This window comes from Sphaerodactylus townsendi, linkage group LG01 (assembly GCF_021028975.2).
Source record: "Sphaerodactylus townsendi isolate TG3544 linkage group LG01, MPM_Stown_v2.3, whole genome shotgun sequence".
NCBI lineage: Eukaryota > Metazoa > Chordata > Lepidosauria > Squamata > Sphaerodactylidae > Sphaerodactylus > Sphaerodactylus townsendi.
The window spans coordinates 142,259,474-142,282,124 of NC_059425.1; the positions used below are offsets into that span (position 1 = coordinate 142,259,474).

The 22,651-nt window shown below is 41.2% G+C and overlaps 1 long non-coding RNA gene across 1 annotated transcript in view; it reads left to right on the forward strand.

The window, feature by feature from the left end:
• Nucleotides 1-21,603, forward strand: part of LOC125432554 — a 112,862-nt gene extending 91,259 nt beyond the window's left edge. The window contains exon 3 of the long non-coding RNA XR_007244492.1: nucleotides 20,965-21,603. This is a non-coding gene — a long non-coding RNA (uncharacterized LOC125432554). The remainder of the gene's footprint in view (nucleotides 1-20,964) is intronic.
• The last annotated feature ends 1,048 nt before the right edge of the window (nucleotides 21,604-22,651 follow it).

Here is a 22,651-nt window from a genome sequence, read left to right on the forward strand (position 1 = left end):
CGCGCATGGGGAGGAGGAGCTGAACGGCTTCGGGATTTCCACAGGAAACAGTGAAGCACGCCCAGTTCCTCCTTGGGCTGCAGCAGGTCGCCTTTCCTCGGGTTTAACGGGCTTCTCCCTTGCTGTTTGGAGACGCGGAAGTTTCTGTGCAGACACGTGCTTAGTGAGTGGGGGTCCTCGCCTCCCCAGGGTCGTGGCAGAGAGCTAGGCCTTTGAGAAGCCTGCAAGGAGGAGGCAGCGATTCTGGAGCCTCCTGACGGCTGGCGTTTACATCGGCTCCAGAACCACGTGGGCTTCAGAGGGGTGATGTTGAGAAAGTGAACGAGATGCGGCTCTGTGTGCAGGACAAGTTAAACAAAGGGAGCCCCCCACCCCCATATTTGCATGCCATGAGGAAATTCAACAGGCGTCGCGCTCACACTAAGGCAGCTGTCAAAGTCACAAAGAAGCGGCACAGGACTATTGGAGCTCTTTATCCTATAGATGTGGAATATGTATGCAAGTGCACCAGTTCAGAGGGGTAATTCGCAAGTAGGGTTGATGCTTCTTCTGCCAGCAGGTCTGTACTTTTGTTGGCCTGTTGGCCATAACTCCTGTTGGCCAATCAGAAATTCAAGAGGTACAGCATTTTCAAGCATCTATTAAATATCTGTTATTTACTAGCATAAGTATTCAGAAGCATTTCTTGAAGTGGAGAGAGAATAGTGGGGAAAATTGTAAAACATGTTTTCTTTTTGAACTATAGGAACATTTAATTTGCTTTTAAAAAATTCGAGGACCTTAAAATCAATATGTAGACATCCCAATAAATTGCCATCTTAGTATATACCCTTCCATCAGACATATCCTACCTGTACATCCTTCTTCTTTTGCTTATATCATATTGTCAAAGAGTAATCAAAATAAAGAAAGAGAATGTTAGGCTAATCTATATCTATAAACGCGAAATACCACTGACTGACTCATCAAAAGAACTCAAAAACCACCGAACCTACAAACTTGAAATTTGGCACACTGGTTCAATTAAGTGGTTTAGGTGCTCACTAAGAAAGGATTTTTCAAAATATTCAGTTTTACTCGAGTTATTACACATTTACTGTTTTAACTGCTCATCTCTGGCCACCTGCGCGAACATTCTAAGGGCAAACCAGCCCCTCAGTCCACAGATATGCTGCACAAACATTCTAAGGGTGACAGTTAAACACCACCAGCTTCAACGAACAGGCTGCAAAAAAGCATGCTGAATGTCACCCCGAAGTTAACAGGCAGGCTGTGAAAAAGTACTCCTCCCCCCACCCTCACGTTAACAACACCGCTATAGCCAAATACAATCAAAACAGATTACAAACCGCACTATCACCTTGGACTACTAAACATTTGTAGGTTTTGCATATGGACATCAGATTGATTACTGTGCAGACAAGTTTACTGCTCTCGGCCTCCGATCACCCTGTGCTTGGTGTCGTGCTCTGAAGTGGCGGGATGAGTCCCCAGGAATGTGCTGCAGTGGCGGTTCAGTCCAGCTCCCTGCCCTTCAACCCTACCCTGAACCTCTTCACAGTCTTCTCACTCATCAGCATCCAATGGCAGAACACTTCCTTTCTGCATCCTGAAAATACAACGGCTGGTTCCTCATGATGTCTTTTGGAGCCTACCAGGTGAAAGAGAGCAATAACACATTGCATTAGAAAAAGACAACTACGGGAAGCTGCTGCAAAATATGCGAAACCCATCAGTCCACAGACAGGCTGTGAGGAAATATGCTGCATGTCACCCCAAAGTTCACAAACAGGCTGTAAAGAAGTATGTTGAATGTCACCCCGAAATTCATAGAGAGCCTGTGATGAAATATGCGTAGCGAAACACGGGTGCCCTGCTAGTATGAATATAAAGCAGAAGTCAATTTCAAAGCTGATAAATAAATCACATCAAAACCTTGAGGGAATGGGAAACATCCGGCATACTTTAGGCACCTGTGTAGAATTGGGCAGAAACAGCGGTGTGTCAGAGCAGCATGGGCAGGTTAACTATTAAGGCCACTGGAAAGAGTCTGGGTGCATCCATGGCTTGTCCTCCCCCCAATGGACTTTAAGAAACCAGTGCCCACCCCCTCCTTGCCCATGCTACTACAGCCCAAAGAGAGGGGTAAATGCAGGCTAGAGATGCAGGAAAGGAGATATCACTGCACTGAGGGATGGGACACGTCCACTGGGATCAACCTCAGTGATTGAGTTTGGCAGTGCAAAGCCTCAGCTCGGTCTGAAAGTCCTAGGAACCTGGTTGCTAGGGCTTGAATTGATAAACTGAATATACTGTACCAGCCTGTCCACTGTCCCTGTAGTCTTCACAGCCTTTCACTATATAGGGCTTGTGCTTATGCCAGCTCTCCTAAAGAATTCTTAGTGTCCCATGTTTTGTGCTGAGTTGGATAAGAGGAAAAAAGTCTGCTGATGAGTGGGGTAAACTTTTCTTTCTATTTTCCTGCTGGTTGGGTTGTTTGCATTACTCACAAACCCCTTGGTAGAATTTGAACCCATGCCTCCTGTTTGCCCCATGAGTACTTTTTCTTTAGTGAACTATTGGGGAGATTACAGAAATGCTTTATGTGAATGTGCAGTTATGTGTTCTCCTGTTGCCTCATTAGCTTCTGCCCTTCCCTTTTATGTGGCAAAAGCATCTGTGCTCTTTAGCGCCCCCTCTTGGCCTTCCCCAGGATTGAATCCCTCAGATGACAGAGGTCTTGGGCTTGCCAAGAGAATTCTGGAAGTATGTGGTAATGTCCTAGAAATGGCCATGATCACTTGGCCATTTCCTGTGTATCTACCTGGCAAAAGAAAATATGATTGCAGAAGGTGGTTCAAACTTACTGAGGAGCTCCCTGGGTTGTGTTTGCTCCAGAGGTTCCTAATGGCCAAGGTGCCATGGTGCCACCTACATTGTGAGTAGAGTTATGTTCCCTCCCTTGTGGTGTTATGCACGAGGGCTGTGACAACCTGATGTGAGAAAGATGTGTTGGCATTGGTATGTGCTAGTTCAACTGCTTCCATGTATAGTTGACATATATGATTGTCATGTCGTTCCATGATTAGTAAATTGTAGTGAGGTTGTTATAGACTCTAGTGTAATGGGTATGCTCATGGCAGCTAGGAGCTGGATCTTAACTTTGTATTTTTCCTATCATGAGCAATCATATGATGCCAGCTAGTGCGATGCATTGAAATCTGGGGCTTATGATTGCCAAAAATGTCATGTTCAATGTATTGTCGAAGGCTTTCACACAGCACCCAAATGTCATGTTCCTTTAAAAGCGGTTTAGTGGGTGAAGATGGGTACTTGAATGTTTTCACTGGTATGTTTCTCCAGGCCTGGTGGCATCTCTATTGAGGTTTAATTTTGGCCTGTAATATGCCTAGTCTCGGAAGCACTGATCTTGACCAACTGTCCCTGCTTTGTAGATATTAAGGAATCAGATTCACATCAGAAGAAAAAAGATGAGCCCTTATTATTGTTCATGGTTCAGTAGAAAGGACTACTGACTGTTGGGTGTATAACTTGAGTTGAATAATTAAATACCACAACTATATTATTAGGTTAAAACCTGAATAGAAATCCTTAAGTTCCAACAGCAGCAAGTTGCCTGTCCCACAGCCCTACCACTGCCAAACCTGGAGGCCTGGGCTGCAGCAGGGCTGTGCTGGTATCCCAGTTGTATGAGGAGAAAGTAGTAGTAGTAGTAGTAGTAGTAGTAGTAGTAGTAGTAGTAGTAGTAGTAGTAGTATTGGGTCTGTCTTAGTAATAAAAAGGTAGAGAAAGGATTTCTATGCTGGTATTATCTATATATATATATATATAAGCAAATTCCACTCACTAACTCACTCGCCAACAGAACTCAGAAACTGCTGAAGCTACGCACTTGAAATTTGGCACGCCAGTTCCTCATGTGCCCGAGGCACTCAATAAGAAAGGATTTCCAAAAATATTGAAGTCAACTCAAGTTATTAGCTATTTTCTGTTTTTCCTATTCATCTCTGCCCATCTGCCCAAACATTCCGTGTGTGACAGTTGAGCACCAAGGCACTTCAGCTGGCTTCCCAGTTCCTCTGATGAGTCACTCACTCTAACAGTGATTGGTACTCCGCATTTACATCTACAGCTTCCTGTCATAGGACTTTTCAGTGACGGGCATGTTGCTGCTCTAACTCCACTATCCCCATCGACCAGCTGCGGTACTGCCCACCAAACAACAGGCACGCTTGATCCACTGATGCGATGCCTTAAATACACACAGCAACTTATACATTGCATTACACACAGACAGCACCATAAAGCTGCAGCCACATATGCACAACCCACTCCACCGCTCCACAGGCATGCTGTGAGGAAACCAGCTATGTGTCACCCCTCAGTTCACAGACACACTGTACAGAACTATGCTGACTGTCACCCTGAAATTCACAGAGACACCGTGCTCACCGACATGTAGCAAACCACGGGTGCCCTGCTATCCAACACCATGTTCCTCAACTCACAGCAACGTGCTTCTTCTGCTGCAACTGCTACGGGGGACTGAACAAATTCATGCAGACGCTGTGATCACCAGCACATAGCGAAAGAAAGGTTCCCTCAGCCTCATGGTGGGACCCCAGCGCCATGACTGCACCATGGCTCACATTTGAGGTATCAAGGGCCTAAATAGGATGCTCCAAGATGTTAGTGGCTGCAACTGTCTTACAAGTGCAGTTCTGTGCATTTCTTATGGGTGGAGTATTTACCACTTCGAATTTAAATGGCTGCAATTTCCCGTAAAACTCTGTTTTGCCACTACTATTAATAAGGCACAAGGGCAGAGTTTGAAAGTGGCTGGTGTAGAACTAAGGCATGGCTGCTTCTCCCACGGTCAGTTGTATGTGGCATGCTCCAGAGTTAGCTCTCCTGACAGCTTGGTCATCCTCCAACCAAAGAGAAAAACCAAGAATGTTGTCTACCGAGAAGTTCTGAACTCTTAATCTGAGGGAGAATTGAAACTTCTATGCTGAACAAATTATTAGTAAACAGTTTACAGTGTTCATGTATTCATTAAATTTGAAACTTCACCTCTATTTTTATCCGATATGTTTCCATGAGAATGGTTGGAGAAGGGGAGGGAGGATAAGGGAAACTTTATAGATACAAGCAGCAGGGTTCAGACAAAATAAAAATGATGTAATTACATGGCATGTATCAAGTTGAAAATTGCCTCTGTAAATATTAATGGTTTAAACTCTGATTCTAAGAAATATAAAGAAATATAAACTTATAAAGAAAGAACGGATGGACATTTTATGCTTGCAAGAAGCACATAAAAATATCACATGGGAATGTTTTATTAAAGGTGCCAGGTTGGGAAATTATTGGAGAATCCAGATCGAAAGTAAAGAAGAATGGGTTAGCAATATTGGTAAAAGAGGGTTTGGCTTTTCAGTTCAGGAACTATTTACTGATCAGAATGGAAGATGGATGATAGCTAAAGCTAGAATTAATGGATTCCAGATGACACTAATGAATTTATATGCCCCTAATAAAAAGCAGAAAAGATTTCTGGCGAAACAGTTTGGAAGACTTCAGGCAATATTTACAGGTGAAACCTTAATTATGGGAGATTATAATATGGATTTAAGAGAGAATGAGCAGTTATAGAAATGGAATATTTCCAATATGTATAATGATTTGAATATACCTCAATAGCCAACTTATTTCTCTACTAGACATAAAAAATTACATATATTGACTATATATTTTTTAAAAAATTGAGTAACTTACACAGTGTAGAAATAGAAACTTATAAAGAGTGGATTTCAGACCACGCTCCATTGATGGCCATGTTCAGAATGGAAGGAGAAGAAAAATAGTATAGATGGAGGTTCAACAATATGATATGGAAGGGTGAGAAAGAAAGAAAGGCTTTATAAGATATTACTTTCTAGAAAATAAAGGAACAGTAACAAATGAAATTCTCTGGGATGCATCTAAAGCAGTAGTCAGAGGTTATTGTATGGTCAGAGCAGCTAGATGGTAAAAAGTAGTTAATAAGGAAAGGAAAGATTTAGTTTAAGAGATTAGGCTGAGACGGTTTAAACTCTAGGCTAATTATAATATTAAAAACAAAATAAATAAAATGAAATAAGTAAAACAAAATAAATAAATATTAAAAACGAAATAAATAAATTACAGGCACAATTAGAGGAGCTAGACAAGACTGAATTGTGGAAGAAAGAGATTTGGGTGAAAAATCAATTCCAAAGGGCAAATATAAATTTAATGAAATGCTTGGCTAATTATTTAAAAATGAGAAAGGAGAAACAGAGAATAAGAGTGATTAAAGATGATAGGAACAAGAGTATAATAGACAATAAATTAATTAGGCAGAAGAGTTTTTCCAAGGATTATTTAGCCATGTATAAAACGCAAACTACGATGAAAAACCAAATAAAATTATTTCCCAGGAAGAAAGAGAATATATGGAAGAGTCAACAAAACAGGAAGAAATAGCATTAGTAATTAAATAATTGAAAAATAATAAATCCCCGGAAATGGATGGGTTTACTGCTGAATATTATAAGGAAATGGCAGAGGTATTGATACCGGAATTGCAGATATTATTTAATAATATTTTTAAAAGGCAGAAAGTTCCAGAGTCATGGAAAGTGGCGGAAATTATAACAATATTAAAACCAGACCAGGTAGAGTCATATAGGCCAATAAGTTTATTAAATCAGGATTATAAAATATTTGCAAAAATATTTTCAAATAGAATAAAAAATATCCTACCAAAGATAATAGAACAAGATCAATATGGGTTTGTTAGAGGTAGATATATTAGTTATCCTTCAAGGAACATTTTAAATGTAATAGAACACAGGAAGAATAAGAAATATGCAATTATAAAATTAGATGTATATAAAGCGTTTGATACAATAGGTCATGAATTTCTATTTCAAACATTGAATAATTTTGGGTTTGGAAAAGGCTTTATAGGGGTACTAAGAGAGCTATATAAAGGAGGAAAGGCAAAGATTAGGATAATCGATGGGTGGACAGGAGTTGTGCATGTTGGAAGGGGAGTGAAGCAAGGTTGTCCATTATCACTGCCTCTATTTGTAATGGCAATGGAATTTTTGGCAGAAAGAATTAGGAATAATGGCAGAATAAAAGGATATAGAGTGAATCAGGAAGAAATACTGTTAAATTTATTTGCAGATGATATTTTAGTAATAACGGTTAACCCTGTGGATACTATGAAAGAGTTGAAAATAATTTTGGAGAATTTCCAAAAGTACTTACTGTTAAAAGTTAATATGGAAAAGGCAGAAATATTGGGCGTGAATATTGAAAAAAAGCAGTTAAATAAGAGGTTAGTAAAAAAGAAGATTAAATATTTGGGTATTATAATTACACATAGAATGGAGAATATATTAAAATATAATTATGGAGAAAGCTGGAAAAATATTAAAACAAATAAAAGAATGGGCAAAGAAGATCCTATCAACAACAAGGAAAATTAAAGCATTAAAATGTGTATAATGCCAAAGATGTTTTATTTATTTAGAACTCTTCCTGTAGAAATTAAAAAGAAGCTATTTGAGGAATGGGATAGAAAGTTAAAATCATAGGTATTGAATAAAAAAAAACAAGAGTATTGAATAAAGTTGTATATATGACAAAGAATCTTTTAGACTGGGGTATCCCGAAAATGCAAGTCTGCTACAATGCATGCCAGATAAAGAGTGTGATGGGAATAAAAGAAGATAATACTGAGAAATGGGTCAAGATAGAAAATGAAATTAATGGAGGAGTTGGTAGATATGGAATATTTACCGAGACAAAAAGAAGAAATCAAATAGCAATAGGATCAAGGAAGGTGGCATTGGAAATTTGGGAGAAATAGAGGGGAAAATGGATGCCTTCTATTCTGGACGTGGCACCTTGGCAAGCGTGGCTGGAAAAGAAGGGATAAAAGTGATAAAGAATTTGAAAAGACAAGGAATTCAAATTGTGACAAACTTGATTAAGGAAAGAGGAGAAATTATGCCGTTGCAAAATTTTATAGAGATAGGAGGTAAAGAGAATTGGTTGGTGTTGAGAGGTATATGGGTAAGAATAAAGGTTTCAAGAATAAAAGGTGAAGGTATAATGGCGAAGTGTTTGGAAAAATATGAAAAAGAGAAAGGGACAATCTTAGGGCTGTTATATAAATACATGATAGAGGATAAGGAATTCATGAAACAAAAATGGGAGAAGGGGGGTTCTCTAGATAGTGAAAAAAATAGAAAAATTATTGGAAAATTTGAATACCATAAAAATTGAAAAATATGTGGAGATGGAAAGGAAAGTGATATTAAAATGGTATAGAACTCCAAAACAATTAGCATATATGATTAGGGGACTTAGCCCAAAATGTTGGCACTGTGGTGATCAGGAGGCATATTATATTCATATGTAGATTGAATGTAAAGAGGTGAAAATTTTTTGGGAAACGGCATTGTTGTATATAGAGAAAATGGTGAAGGTTAAAATAGATTTAAATAATGATTTATTGTTCATGGACGTAATTGATGAAGGTAGGTGGGAATTGCTTTAAAAAACTCATGCTTTCTTGAGGGCAATCCTCTACTCTTTGCATTGTATGCTGGCCATGTGATCGGCAAAAACTGCTAGCTCCAACAAATCAAAGCCCTCCTTGGACTTTACCATGGCAGAAATCTCTTCTGGTATGACTGTTCCTTTACAACTAGCTGACATGCTTCTTCAGCTGCTTTCACTCTGACAGCCCTAAACCACTGTTGGGCCATTCTCTTTAATCGGGCCATAAAAGCAACATAAGTCTCTTTGCTTCTAGGAAAAGCTTTCTTCAGTTCCTCTCTCAATTGAGTCTGTTTTCCGAATGCAGGCTATCACTTGCCTCTTTAAATTCTCAAAGGTTGTCCCCCCCCCCCAGAGTCAGCTCTAGAACCCTAGACTTCTTTGATGATGTGCCATCTGTCCTAACAAGGGTCGACCCTGCTGAGATCAGGCTAACCTGGGTTTAATACTACTGTAAAGGAAATTATTGTGGGGGTTGGAGGTACCACAACTTATTAACTTTATTGGTTCAGTTCTAAAATATATCACTTGAAATCTGTATTGGTAATATCCTATATATATCTGATGAACTAAGGACTGTGATGGAATTCCTAAACTATTTCTAATTCCTACAGTGTAGAATGTTCTTGTTGCCACCATTAAACCTGTTACGCTACTATCATGACTATTTTCAAGAGGAATTTCAGAATGCATAAAGCAGGCAAGCTTAGTTAAGAACGATCTTAGAACAAATGACAGTTTACAATAATGTCAGAATAACTGGTATCTTAGCATATTAATATTGATTAGAGAACAATTTTGAGGAATCTGGGGAATAATAAACTAATAGTTAGTATAATAGATTACACTATAATGGAACTAAACCATTGGTATTGACTTAAGATATAGCATCATTAATAAACTATTAGTTCAGAAGTACCTGTAGGAATGTGGATAATTGGCAGAAGGGGTTTGACAGTGATTGATTATACCAGACTCAATTAATATTTTTGTTTGATAAGCTTATATAGCATAAAGGACACACAGTGCACTTAATATTGGACATAGAAGTGGGTTTTCCCCCCCAGAAAGCTAATGAAATGCATATTTGATAGAACTGCTGTCAAGCTGATACAAAATGGGATTAAAATTAAACAGAGTAATTATGCATTTTGCAGTGACTAGTTGAGAGATGTCAAATGGGTTTCCGAATGGTGTAGCAAGGATCACTGATACACTAACAACTTGTAAAGTGAAGGAGAGAATTGCACTAATCCAATATTAAATTTATAAAACTGTAGAAGGTTATGGATCTTGTGGAGAGTGGGAAAAGACTAGAATACATTGTGGACTGAAATGGTCAACGTGAGATTTAATCATAATTGTGTAAAGAACTACATATAAAGTGCTAAAATGTGCAAAAGCGGAATCAAGACATGTTCGATAAACTGTGATGTATAAAAAGAAACATGGGTGAAGGCAACTGTCACTTAATTTGATTCCATATAATGTGTGATTTCTTAATAAGAAATAAAAATTTGGAAAGTTCCTATATCAGAAAGGATGTTGCAAGATCATCACCAGAAGCCCCTTGATGTTTGCCTGTTTTTGCAAAGATCACTTCTGGTGGAGCATCAAAATTTTGATTTCTATTCTTTTGCCCCCTACCCTCCAGACCTGGCAAACAATTTTTAATATACTTCTGGCAGCCACATCCTGATATTTCCAAAGTATTTTCAAAGGTAGTCCATACATAGACCATGTTACAGTAGTCTAATCTAGAGTTGACTGTCACATAAATTACAGTGGCAAGGTTAAGAGTGGGACAGATAGAGGACCAGCTGGTGGGCTTGGTATAAGTGATAAAATGCAGTCTCTGCCATCCTGGACTAAAGTTTGTCCAGGGGAAGGAAAGAATTGTGCCATACTCCTAAGCTCCTATCAGAGTCCACTGCAGAGAACTGGACTTGGTGGTTAAGTGCAAGTAAGGTTGGCCACCCCTGGGCTCTGGACTTTCTCAACCACATGATTTTGAAGGCTTTCACTTCAGCCAGCTCTCTCCTAACCAATCCACCATGGCAACCAGGCATGAGGCCGAGCCTGAGATCATGGCAGTTAGCTGCTTTCAAGCAGGAGTTAAAGCTAAATATAAGCCTCATATTGGTGGCATGCAACTCCAAACCTCCTGATGATCTCTGCTAGAGGGCACAAATAGATACTAACCAACAGTTGGGAGAGAATTGAACTATACAGCACCCCAGAGGTTCATGCCTTCCTCCACCAACAGCTACCCTCTGTGAAGGTCCCTGGAGGAATGAGATGAACCACCTCAGTTCAGTCCTTCTCACCCCCAGGGAGGCTAGGCAGTCAACCAGGACCATATGGTCAACTGTGTCAAAAGCAGCTAACAGATCCATGGGTGCTTGTCCACCTTTATCAAGATATAATCGTATGTGTCAACCAAAGCTACCAGGACAGTCTCAGTACCAAACCCCAGTTTGAAACCAGATTGGAAAGGATCCAGAACCAAAGTAGCTTCATTGCTGAAGTTACTTAGCCACTGTTCACTCAGTCATCTTTCCCAGGATGGAAGGGTTGACACTAGGCATTAATTGGCTAGGTCCATCTCATCTAATGATTTTTTTTTCAGGAGAAGTGTCACCATTCCCTCTTTAAGGTAGTTAGGGAAAAAGCCCTGAGAGAAAGAGAAATGAATATTTTCTCTCAGGTCTCCATCTATCAATCCATTGCAAGCTTTCACCAGTCAGGAAGGACAGGGGTCGAAGGAAAAGATAGTAAGTTGAACCTCAGTCCTGTTGACATCTGCCTGGGAAGGCAGGTTAAAATAAACTAAATGTTACCAAATTGGTGGCATGATAAACTAAATGTTACCAAATCCCCTGGCCCAGATTGCATTCACCCAAGAGTTCTTAAAGAGCTCAAGCATGAAATTGCTGATCATCCATCAAATCCATCTAACTATCGCCCCATAAGCTTGCTTTCAGTGGCTAGTAAGCTTTACGCAAGGTACCTTATGATACGTCTCACTGCCTGGTCCTCTTCAGTGCTAGGCCCGGAACAGATAGGATATGCCACAGGTAAATCCACCCTTGACCATTGTCTGGTTTTAAACCATTTGGCGGAGAAATATTGCCACCCAAGGGTGGGAAACTCCTTCTTGACTTTCCTAGATTTGAAATCGCATTCGAACTCTATCCCCAGGAATCAGCTGTATGGGAAAAATTGACTAGTGTTGAATAGACCAGAGATCACTGTTTCTTATTATAGTTGTATTCCTCAACTACCTGTCAAGTTAGATTTAATAGATCTCTTGGAGCACTTCTTCACCTATAGTTTCTAACAAAGGAGTCAAGCAGGTTGTATTCTTGCTCCTCCTCCTGTTCAATCTTTATATTCTTGTCCTTGCTCCTCATTTATCTCAGACTGAAAGTCACGCGACCCATTTTGGGACAAAGGAATACCATGTGCACTTCTCTATGCAGGCGACACTGTGTTACTGTCTGGTCCAAGGTAGGCCTGCAAAGACTACTTCAAGCCCAGCTGCGGCGTGCTGCACAAACAGTGCCCTGTCGATTAATTATAACAAATCCCAAGTGCTGATCTTTTCCAGGTCAAAAAACAACCGCGTGAAAATAAACGGTACATTGATTGAACAGGTCCATTCATACAGATATGTTGGAATCACCTTCCATCATTCCTTAACCTGGACTATCTCATATCCACAGACTCTCAATACAAGTAAAATCAAAGTGTTGGCAATATCCAGATTTTTTCACACCAGAGGCGGTCAATTTTTTCCTGCACTTAATGGAAGTTTTTCGAGTTAAAACTACTGCCACAATTACTTTCACGGGCTCCAATCTGGGGAGCAAAACGGCTGAGAGAGGTAGAGTGTTCAATCTTTGTTTCTTAAGTAGTTTATTGGGTCTTCAAACTCAGTCACGTATCAAGTTCTTTGTTTAGAAACGGAGCCAAGACAATTTTTTCGGGTTTGGCTCTCTTTGTTTAAATACTGGCTTCGCCTTCATTATAGAGCCGTCCCGGGCAGTCTCACATATTTTCAGTTAAGCGACCACTTCCACTACACCTGGCAGACCAAAATTAGCAAGCAAATGAACAACACAGGTGAATCTTTTGACCAACTCCTACTGATGAAGACAGGCTTCGGAGTTTTGAAACAACGCACTCTTGACATTGAAGAAGCTTCTCACAGCTGGACCTGCAGAACTTGCTCTCCCACATTTTGCTGGCATTTCACCACCATTGCCGGTTTTATGGCTAAATATGAGTAATTTAACCAATCCACATCTCTGTAGATATTTTATGCTTGCTCCGGCTAAATGTGTTACCGGCTGCCCAAACAAGAGGCAGATATCATGGCATCCCACAGGAGAACAGGACTTGTTCCTGTGCAGACCTCTGAAACTTAACTGAACACGTGCTCCTTCATTGCAAAGATTTGGCAGTCTATCAGTTGCTTTTTCTCGAGGCCATCTTGAAGAAATTTTCAGTGAGATCAGACAAGGAAATAGTTTCACACCTGCTTAGTGACCATCATCCCCACACTACTGAATCAGTTGCCAGGTTTTTAACAAAGGCACTTGGATCAAGAGTGAAACCTTTGTGTAAATTTTAGTCAATTGGTTTTAACATAATCTGTATTTTACCACTCTTTATATGCCATTAAAGGTTTTGTATTTGTATTTGAAATTGCTGATCTTCTCACTTTAATATGCAACTTATCCCTGAAATCAGGCTCCATCCCTGAAGACTGGAAGATGGCCAATGTCACACCAATCTTTAAGAAAGGATCTAGGGGGGAACCGGGAAATTACAGGCCAGTCAGTTTGACATCTGTTCCTGGTAAATTAGTAGAATCTATCATTAAAGATAAAATTATTAAACATGTAGAAAAGCAAGACCTGCTGAGAAAGAGTCAGCATGGCTTTTGCAGAGGCAAATCCTGTCTTACAAACTTACTAGAGTTCTTTGAGGGTGTAAACAGGCATGTGGACAGGGGTGAACCGGTGGACATTGTCTACTTGGATTTCCAAAAGGCTTTTGACAAAGTTCCTCACCAGAGACTGTTGAGAAAACTCAGCAATGAAGGAATAAGAGGGGAAGTCCTCCTATGGATTAAAAACTGGTTGAGAAACAGGAAACAAAGAGTGGGTGTAAATGGGAAGTTCTCACAATGGAGAGATGTCGGGAGTGGTGTCCCCCAAGGATCCGTTTTGGGACCAGTGCTCTTTAACCTATTCATAAATGACCTGGAAGTAGGGGTGGGTAGCGTGGTGGCCAAGTTTGCAGATGATACCAAATTATGTACGGTGGTGAGAACCACAAAGGATTGCGAAGAGCTCCAAGCAGACCTTGATAAATTAGGTGAGTGGGCTCAGAAATGGCAAGTGCAGTTCAATGTAGCAAAATGTAAAGTGATGCACATAGGGGCAAAAAATCCAAACTTCACATACACGCTACAGGGGTCAGTGCTATCAGTCACAGACCAGGAAAGGGATTTAGGCGTCTTAGTTGATAGTTCCATGGGAATGTCAACTCAATGCATGGCAGCTGTGAAAAAGGCAAACTCTATGCTGGGGATCATTAGAAAAGGAATTGATAATAAAACTGCAAAGATTGTCATGCCCTTATATAAAGCAGTGGTGCGACCGCACTTGGAGTACTGTGTCCAGTTCTGGTCACGCGCATCTCAAAAGGATATTGAGGAGATAGAAAAAAGTGCAGAGAAGGGCAACAAGGATGATTGAGGGACTGGAGCACCTTCCCTATGAGGAGAGGCTGCAGCGTTTGGGACTCTTTAGTTTGGAGAGGAGGCGGCTGAGGGGGGATATGATTGAAGTCTACAAAATTATGCATGGGGTAGAAAATGTTGACAGAGATAAATTTTTCTCTCTTTCTCACAATACTAGAACCAGGGGGCATTCATTGAAAATGCTGGGGGGAAGAATTAGGACTAATAAAAGGAAACACTTCTTCACGCAACGTGTGATTGGTGTTTGGAATATGCTGCCACAGGAGGTGGTGATGGCCACAAACCTTTATAGCTTTAAAAGGGGCTTGGACAGATTTATGGAGGAGAAGTCGATTTATGGCTACCAATCTTGATCCTCTTTGATCTTAGATTGCAAATGCCTTAACAGACCAGGTGATCGGGAGCAACAGCCGCAGAAGGCCATTGCGTTCACATCCTACATGTAAGCTCCCAAAGGCACCTGGTGGGCCACTGCGAGTAGCAGAGAGCTGGACTAGATGGACTTTGGTCTGATCCAGCTGGCTTGTTCTTATGTTCTTATGTTCTCAGGTTAAAGGAGGACAAAACAGGACCCTACATATCTGGCACTAATTCCAAACCTGGCAGCTAGGTCCTGGAGGATGGAAGAGACCTTATCTGCAAAAAAATGTTACAGAAGAGTCACAGCTGATAACCAGATTGGTATCCATTTTAGGAACTGCTGCAGGAGTGGTCAACTGCCAAATTAGTCTAAATAATTGCACTGGACATGAACTAATGGTTGCAATGGAGACAAAAAAGTAAGATCACTTTGCTGCCTTTACCATCACTTCATAGACCTTCAAATGTTCTTCATCATAAATCTGCCACCAGTATTGTTCTAGCTGTCTAATTGCTCATTTAGCATCCCTCAGCATTTAGCATCCCTCAGCAAAGGGCAAAGGAGGTTTGGTTGATGGCTTCCTTCAGCCCTGAGTTCCAGGCCTCAGTAAGCTCACTGAGAGAACTTCTGTCAGGTCCAGACAAATCCCACAGGACATTCTGGAAGCCAGTTGAATCTGTAAGTATTCACAGATGAGTGTAAATAAGTTCATCAACCCTTCAGGAGGGAGGGGCAAAACTCAAACTGGCCTTCACAAGGAAATGATCCAGCCATTGGCACCAAGAGGTTCCCATAGAATTGAAGAACTCATATCAACCCTTGCACAAAAGATCAAATCCAGTGTGTGGCCTGCTTCATGCTTGGGACCAAAAACAGTCTAGGAAAGTCCCAATGTTGCCATGGCAGCCATGAAGTCTGAGGCAGTCCCTGAAGAAGTAAATTCCACATGGACATTGGAATTCCGCAAGACTAATGGCCTGGAAAAGAGAAATGCGCACTCTGCTGCTGAAAGCCTCAGTAGAGTCAAGGACATAGGTAAAGGGGGGGGGGTTTCTTGGGTTCAACCCCCCCCCCATTCATGTCCAAAGGTCCAGCCCCCCGTTTGTGGGTTTTAAAAACATTTTAGTGTTTTTTGGTTTTTGGCCTGCAGGGGGCGCATTGTTTAGGCTAGCACCACCAAACTTTCAGGAATTGTTTGGGGGACTCTCCTGATGATATTACCCAGGTTTGGTGAGGTTTGGTTCAGGGAGTCCAAAGTTATGGACTCCCAAAGGGGGTGCCCCATCCTCCATTGTTTCCAATGGGAGCTAATAGAAAATAGGGCTACACCTTTGAGGGTCCATAACTTTGGACCCCCTGAACCAAACTTCACCAAACCTGGGTGGTATCATTAGGAGAGTCTCCTAAAGATACCCTAAAAGTTTGGCACTGCTAGCTTAACAATTGCACCCCTGACAGCGGGTACCCCCCAAATTTCCCCAGATTCTCCTTTTAAATCCACCCCCTTCGGCATGGATTTAAAGGGAGAATCTGAGGTCCTCAGTTTAGAAGAAGAAGAAGAGTTTGGATCTATATCCCCCCTTTCTCTCCTGTAGGAGACTCAAAGAAGTTTACAATCTCCTTGACCTTCCCCCTCACAACAAACACCCTGTGAGGTAGGTGGGGCTGAGAGAGCTCCGAGAAGCTGTGACTAGCCCAAGGTCACCCAGCTGGCATGTATGGGAGTGCACAGGCTAATCTGAATTCCCCAGATAAGCCTCCACAGCTCAAATGGCAGAGCAGGGAATCAGCTGGTGGGGGGGCAGGGGAGGGCAGGGCGGGGGAGTCTGCCGTCCCTGGCCTTGGAGAGCTGCTTTTATAAGCGCTAGGCTGGGGGCAGGGCTTGGGGAGGTGTGGGCATGCCCTAGGGGTGGGGGGGGTGGCCCCCCTGAACCCCCCCATAAAAAATCTATACCTACGTCCCTGAATAGAGTGTCAGCTGGCAAGCTAGGCAGACAATAAACCAGCAAGATATCCACCCTCTCCCTAGCACCCCATGCTAGGTCAATGCAGGGGACAATTGGTGCAGGAATCTCTTGGATGGAGAAAGAATCTCGGATGAGGATTGTCCCATACATACATACATACATACATACATACATACATACATACATACATACATACATACATACATACATACATACATACATACATACATACATACATACATAGTTCCATAATGTTAGCTATATTGATTTGAGCTGTAAATTGCTCTGAACAGAACTTTTGGGGGGCAAAGTGGAAGTAGGGTTTAAATAATATAATTCTGAGAGGAGTAAGATGGGCTGAGGACTATTTGGACAACTTCAGTGTTCTTCTTGCTTGGCACTCATGAAATGCTGCTATTGCCATCAGAGTTTCATCACTAAACAGGTCCTGTCAATCTTTCACATCTTGGTGTTGGTCTGGTCAGGGTCAACAAAGAGTTGACATCAGTTTTATTCCTCTATCTGTAGCAGATCTGAGATGTTAGTTCAAACTAATTTGTCAATTTCAGCCCTTGGTCACTATCAAATTTTGACATTTCTCTGCAATTTCACTGGAACCAAAACCTTTCTTAGACTTTTCTAGTCTAAAGAATAGATACAGCCCATATCTTAAGATTATTTCTCTCTCTGAAGTTTACATACAATGCCACAGTTATATCTGAACACGTGTACTGCGCATAGCTTTTACTTCTAGATAGGTCCAGTTTTATTGCAAAGCCTGGCCAGAGGGGAGGAAGACAGTTTATGTGACAAAGTACACTCTCAAGCTCCCCTGCACAGTAGACTGGAAAATATATGGATCCTGAGAAGTTGGGTCTCTATCCCTTAAGTCGTCTTAGAAGATCAACAGATCCTTCAAAAACATTTGTCAGAAGAACTTCTGAAATTATTGTGAGAAGTAATGCCATGAAAAGGTGCCAACAAGATTTGCAGGCAGGGTCAAAAATGATAGTAATGGAGAAAGCTGTCCAAGTAGTTTGTCAGTCAGAACTCTGGCAACACAATTTACTGGGTCATCTGTTTGGGGCAGGGAGGGGAGAAAAAGGAATAGAAAATGTTCCAGCAAGTGACAAACAGTAGCACTTTGTTAAAAGAACAGATGCTGCATAGCTACTAAAGTTGCCATCTCAACCAGGGGAGCATTTGTTCAGCAAAGAATGCAAAGAGGTGCACATTGAAGTGACATATTGTGTAAAATAATGTAAGCAATAGCATGCAATGGCTGAAAGCAGTGGGCATTCCTTTGTACGCAAAGTGCACACTGACAGTCAGAGAGGCTATTGCATTAGTGCTGCTGACAGCTAAGGGGATGGCTTTATATTGTATAAACTAAGGAAACAAAGCAAGATTGCCCATTTACAGTATCAAATAATCTGCATGGTTCAGGGTTAACACAAACCCTCACAAGAGTTTGCGAACTGCCCTACACACACACACACACACACACACACACACACACACACACACACACACAGAGAGAGAGAGAGAGAGAGAGAGAGAGAGTGAGAGAGAGAGTCTTTGCCTAGTTGTTAGCAGCTATCAATTCTGGCAGTGTGTTCATGTACCAGGGAAGAGAGACTTACATTATAATAGAATGATAAATTAACTCATTCAGTTTGGATGATAAGCCACTGTACACTTCGTTTATTTGCCCCAGTGGAACTGTGCCTAACTTGTATCTGATTGTCCTTGCCTAGGTTACCCTTCCCATAATCCCCCAGCCCTTTTTTTTGTGGTGCTTTCTGCTCTCATCAACCCATTTTCTGGGTCCTTTTGCTATCATTTACCTATGCTTTTTGTTGGTGTTCCTATTATTAAAACACTCACTTCCTTCATTCTCTGTCTGTATGTGGGGATTTACAATTCTGTACCAAGTTGCAGAGCTAATAATTTCCTTCCCTTTGGCCTTGGCAGGCACTTAGCCTCCTTATTTATGAGAATGATACCTTGACTACCTATGTCACAGGGGCATTTTAAGAACAAGCAGGATCAACAATGGAGATACTCTGTTTAGCTGATGGGAAACTTTATGTACTTGGCCACTTCTCTAGAGTCTTTTGTAAAAACCTTCCTTTTGGGCTTTGAATGCTTGTATAATCTCATTGATAAAGAATGGTACATCATCCTTTAAGTGTATTTCACTATTATTATTATTATCATCATCGCTTCTTGGACACTTATGAGAGGCCTCCTTTCTGTCTAGTGTATTCTATTATAGCTGTCATTCAGTGAAATATAGGCTATACATTGTTCATTGTACAACTGAGAAGTACCAGAGTCTGGTATGTAGTGTGGGAGGTCTGAAGTCTGTGTTTAGGCATGTGTGATTTATTGCCTGCACCTCTGGTACTTCATAGTGAAAACCTTGTATCTGTGGTTGTTTTGCAAACTTTGAGGATAATTTGCAACCAGTTTAAAAAAGAACATAATCCATCAAAAGTAGCAGCAAAAACTGCAATGCAAGATAACAGGAAGCAAATAAACTACACAGTATCCCTTGAACAGGTTGGGATTCTGGTGATCGCTTGCTGGTTCATTTACAGGCATCATCTACAAGTCACAGGCTATGTTGAGTTTAAGACTCTCATAGCATTACCCCCAATTAGTAATTGATAGTTTGGAATTTCAAGGCCCGTTGTAATCTGAAGCCTGAAGCTGTAGTTTAATTATCTTAAGCATAAATCCATCTCTGGCCTTTTGGCTTCAGCCTCTAGCCCCGTGGTGGCGAACCTTTGGCACTCCAGATGTTATGGACTGCAATTCCCATCAGCCCCTTCCAGCATGGCCAATTGGCCATGCTGGAAGGGGCTGATGGGAATTGCAGTCCATAACATCTGGAGTGCCAAAGGTTCGCCACCACTGCTAGCCATACCCAGGCTTTGTAGTGCCCACAGGAAGAAAGTAAAGCACAGCCAAGATGTTACCCAGCTGCTAGCTTTCTGCCAGCAAAGCCTGACTCATTTCCCCTGCTCACAGCCTTTGACGTAATTGGTAAGCTGTGCATAAAGTTGATGTTCCTTTAGATTCCCAGCAGCTGCAATTTTGCAAAGGTAAATCAATAACAGTGATGAGAAAGGACAAAAACCCATGTAGAACTTCACATTCACAGGCGGACCGTGCAGAGACTGGAAACTCTCTGAGATAAACAAACAAGTGTCAGATTTGTTTTTAAAAATTGAATTAGTATTTGTATTTGTAAGCTAACTATGTCCAATCATTCTAGACGTGTGAATCTCTGAGGTGGCAGCTCGTGCGAATGAAAGGGCAGTATCTATGGTAACAAACAGGAAGCTCTAGCAGTATCTCAAGGAGGCTTTCAGAGCCATTTGAAAAAAAATCCTGTATCCCACATGTCAAGCATTGCATCAGAACAACACTTCAAGAATAATTATCACATCACTTGTTGCAAGCTGAGTGTGTACATTATAAACAGTACAAACAGGAAAGGATGAAAAGACAACATACTTGGAAAGCCAAGTGGTGTTTGAACTAGATATCATCATAATCAGAGTTAATCTATCCATGGGGCTAAAGGAAAACTACAGAATTCCAGGGATGGTGGCATTTCAGATGGCAAGTGCGGAGAGCACATGTAAACATTCCACGCTTCACACAGAATAACTTGCACTTAAGAGACAGAAAGCTGCTGGCAGATCCCATTGCCAACGATGCCACCAACATGCCACATTTGCCTTTTTATTGGCAAATGAGGTAGTAACCTTGCTTGTATTGTCGAAGGCTTTCACGGCCGGATTCAACTGGTTGTGGTGGGTTTTCCGGGCTGTGTGGCTGTGGTCTGGTAGATCTTGTTCCTAACGTTTCGCCTGCATCTGTGGCTGGCATCTTCAGAGGTGTATCACAAAGGGAAGTCTGTTACACACTGTGTCTAGTGAGAAGGGAAAATTTAGTGGGGTATATCGTCCATGTCCTGGGGGGGTGGGGGTGGGTGGGTGGGGAACCAATCAGTAAGTGTTTAGGTGGAATTTGCTATGCAAAGGTGTGGTTGAGTGCATTGTATTGCGGGTGGTGTTATCAGATCATTTTTTAAGTACTGGTAGCGAAGATTTGCTAATTTTCAGAGTCTCTTCTTTCTTGTTGAAGTTGTCTTGGTGTTTGTGAATTTCAATGGCCTCCCTGTGCAGTCCGACATAGTAACCTTCCTGTTTGTCTCCTTTTTCCTCCAGGTAGCGAATCTCCAGTTGGCCTCCTTTACTTGACTGATGCACACAAAGGGATAGGGAGCAAGCAAATATAATTCCATGTTGCTGAATTAAAAATGCTGTCCTTGTCTTCTAGCCATTTGATGCCCATGTGAGGTATCTTGGGAGGAAGAGGAGCAGTGTTACCTCTCTGTATGCAGTATCTCTCTGTGACTGACCTGGTTCATCACTTGTATAAATGTATGTTCCTCCCCTCTTATTTCTTAAAATCCTACATCTGACTTTTTGCCCACCCTTGCAGCTGTAAATGCCTTGGTGTACATGAATTCTGGTCTTTATATAACTTTTCTACCTCACTGCCTGAGAAAATCATGAGACTTTTTATATGAATATCTGACAGGTGGCTGTGGCTTTTTGTGTTTATTGCGGCAAACATTTTATTTTGATTAAGGTTCTTATAAGAGTATTATGATTATTATTTTCTACAATAATGGGATATTTATAGAGTCTCCATGGAAACAGGGGTTTGCATTTGTTCTTTAGGCAGTAGTACTTTAAAAGACAAAACAAAAACCCTCATATTTGATTCCCCACATAAGGCCATTCTGTCACCAGAACTATCAGTCCCAGTGATTTCATCAGTCAGCAAGCTGACAGTTTATTATGGCACAAAATGTTGTTGTTTCTTAAAAGGTGTAATTTGGTCAAATTATGGGAGGTAAAACTAGTATGTTTTGCATGTAGTTCTGAACCAAGCTAGTAAATGATGTTCCCTGCTATTTTCTCCATCCTTTGTAAGCCTTATTTGTAAAAGCTTATATTACATGGCCATTTAGCATCAAAAAGCACATTTGGAACTATACAGACCTGGAAACTTCACAGAGCATTACTGCCATTCTTCTTCTTTTTTTTCCTACCAAGAATTTGAAAAATCCAGGAGCATATGGATGAAATGCACAGATCACTAGATATTTGGGCTGTGATTTGTTTTCCTGCATTGCATCTTTGGTGAATATTAAAAATATTTTGGTCAGAGCAGAGGCCTTAAACATCATCAGCTACATAATATAACTAGCAATAGAAAACATTTACATATTTGGCCCTATGCCTGAATGTACTTTGCTTGCCTTCCATAATTCACCATAAGCTCCTCTTCCCCCCTCCACTTGCACCTGTTTTAGCTTAGTTTTACTGCCCTGGAAATTTCCAAATTTTATCATTATCTCAGCAATCCATTGTGGTTCACCAATATAATTCCCATCTTCTGTTCATACACGAAAGGGAGTGCTAGACAAAGAAACAATATGTGACATGCCTCATGTTGCAGAGGTGGGATTTGAAAGGCATGGTCAGATGGAAGTCTAGTGCACTGACCACTGAGCACCATGAGTTATGTCTCCACAGAGAGGTACTTGGACTGTCCCTGTTACTAATCTCTGGGATGGATACAACCATCTTTTAAGGAGACTTCCTCCAATTTAAGTAGCTGTTTTCTTAGAGAAAGAGCCATTTAAATTGGAAGAGGGTTCCATAGGCTGGAGGAAGGCTTCAAACTTTGCTCAGAGTGGTAGAAGTTGGGTAGTATCCATTCTAAGTTGACTCTAAGTTGACTCTGCCAACTTGGTTTTCCTTTTTTGGAAACATGGAGGCTGTTTCATCCTGGCTCCATCCAGAACCATCAGAAGTCCAAGGCTGAATGAGTAGCACCCAT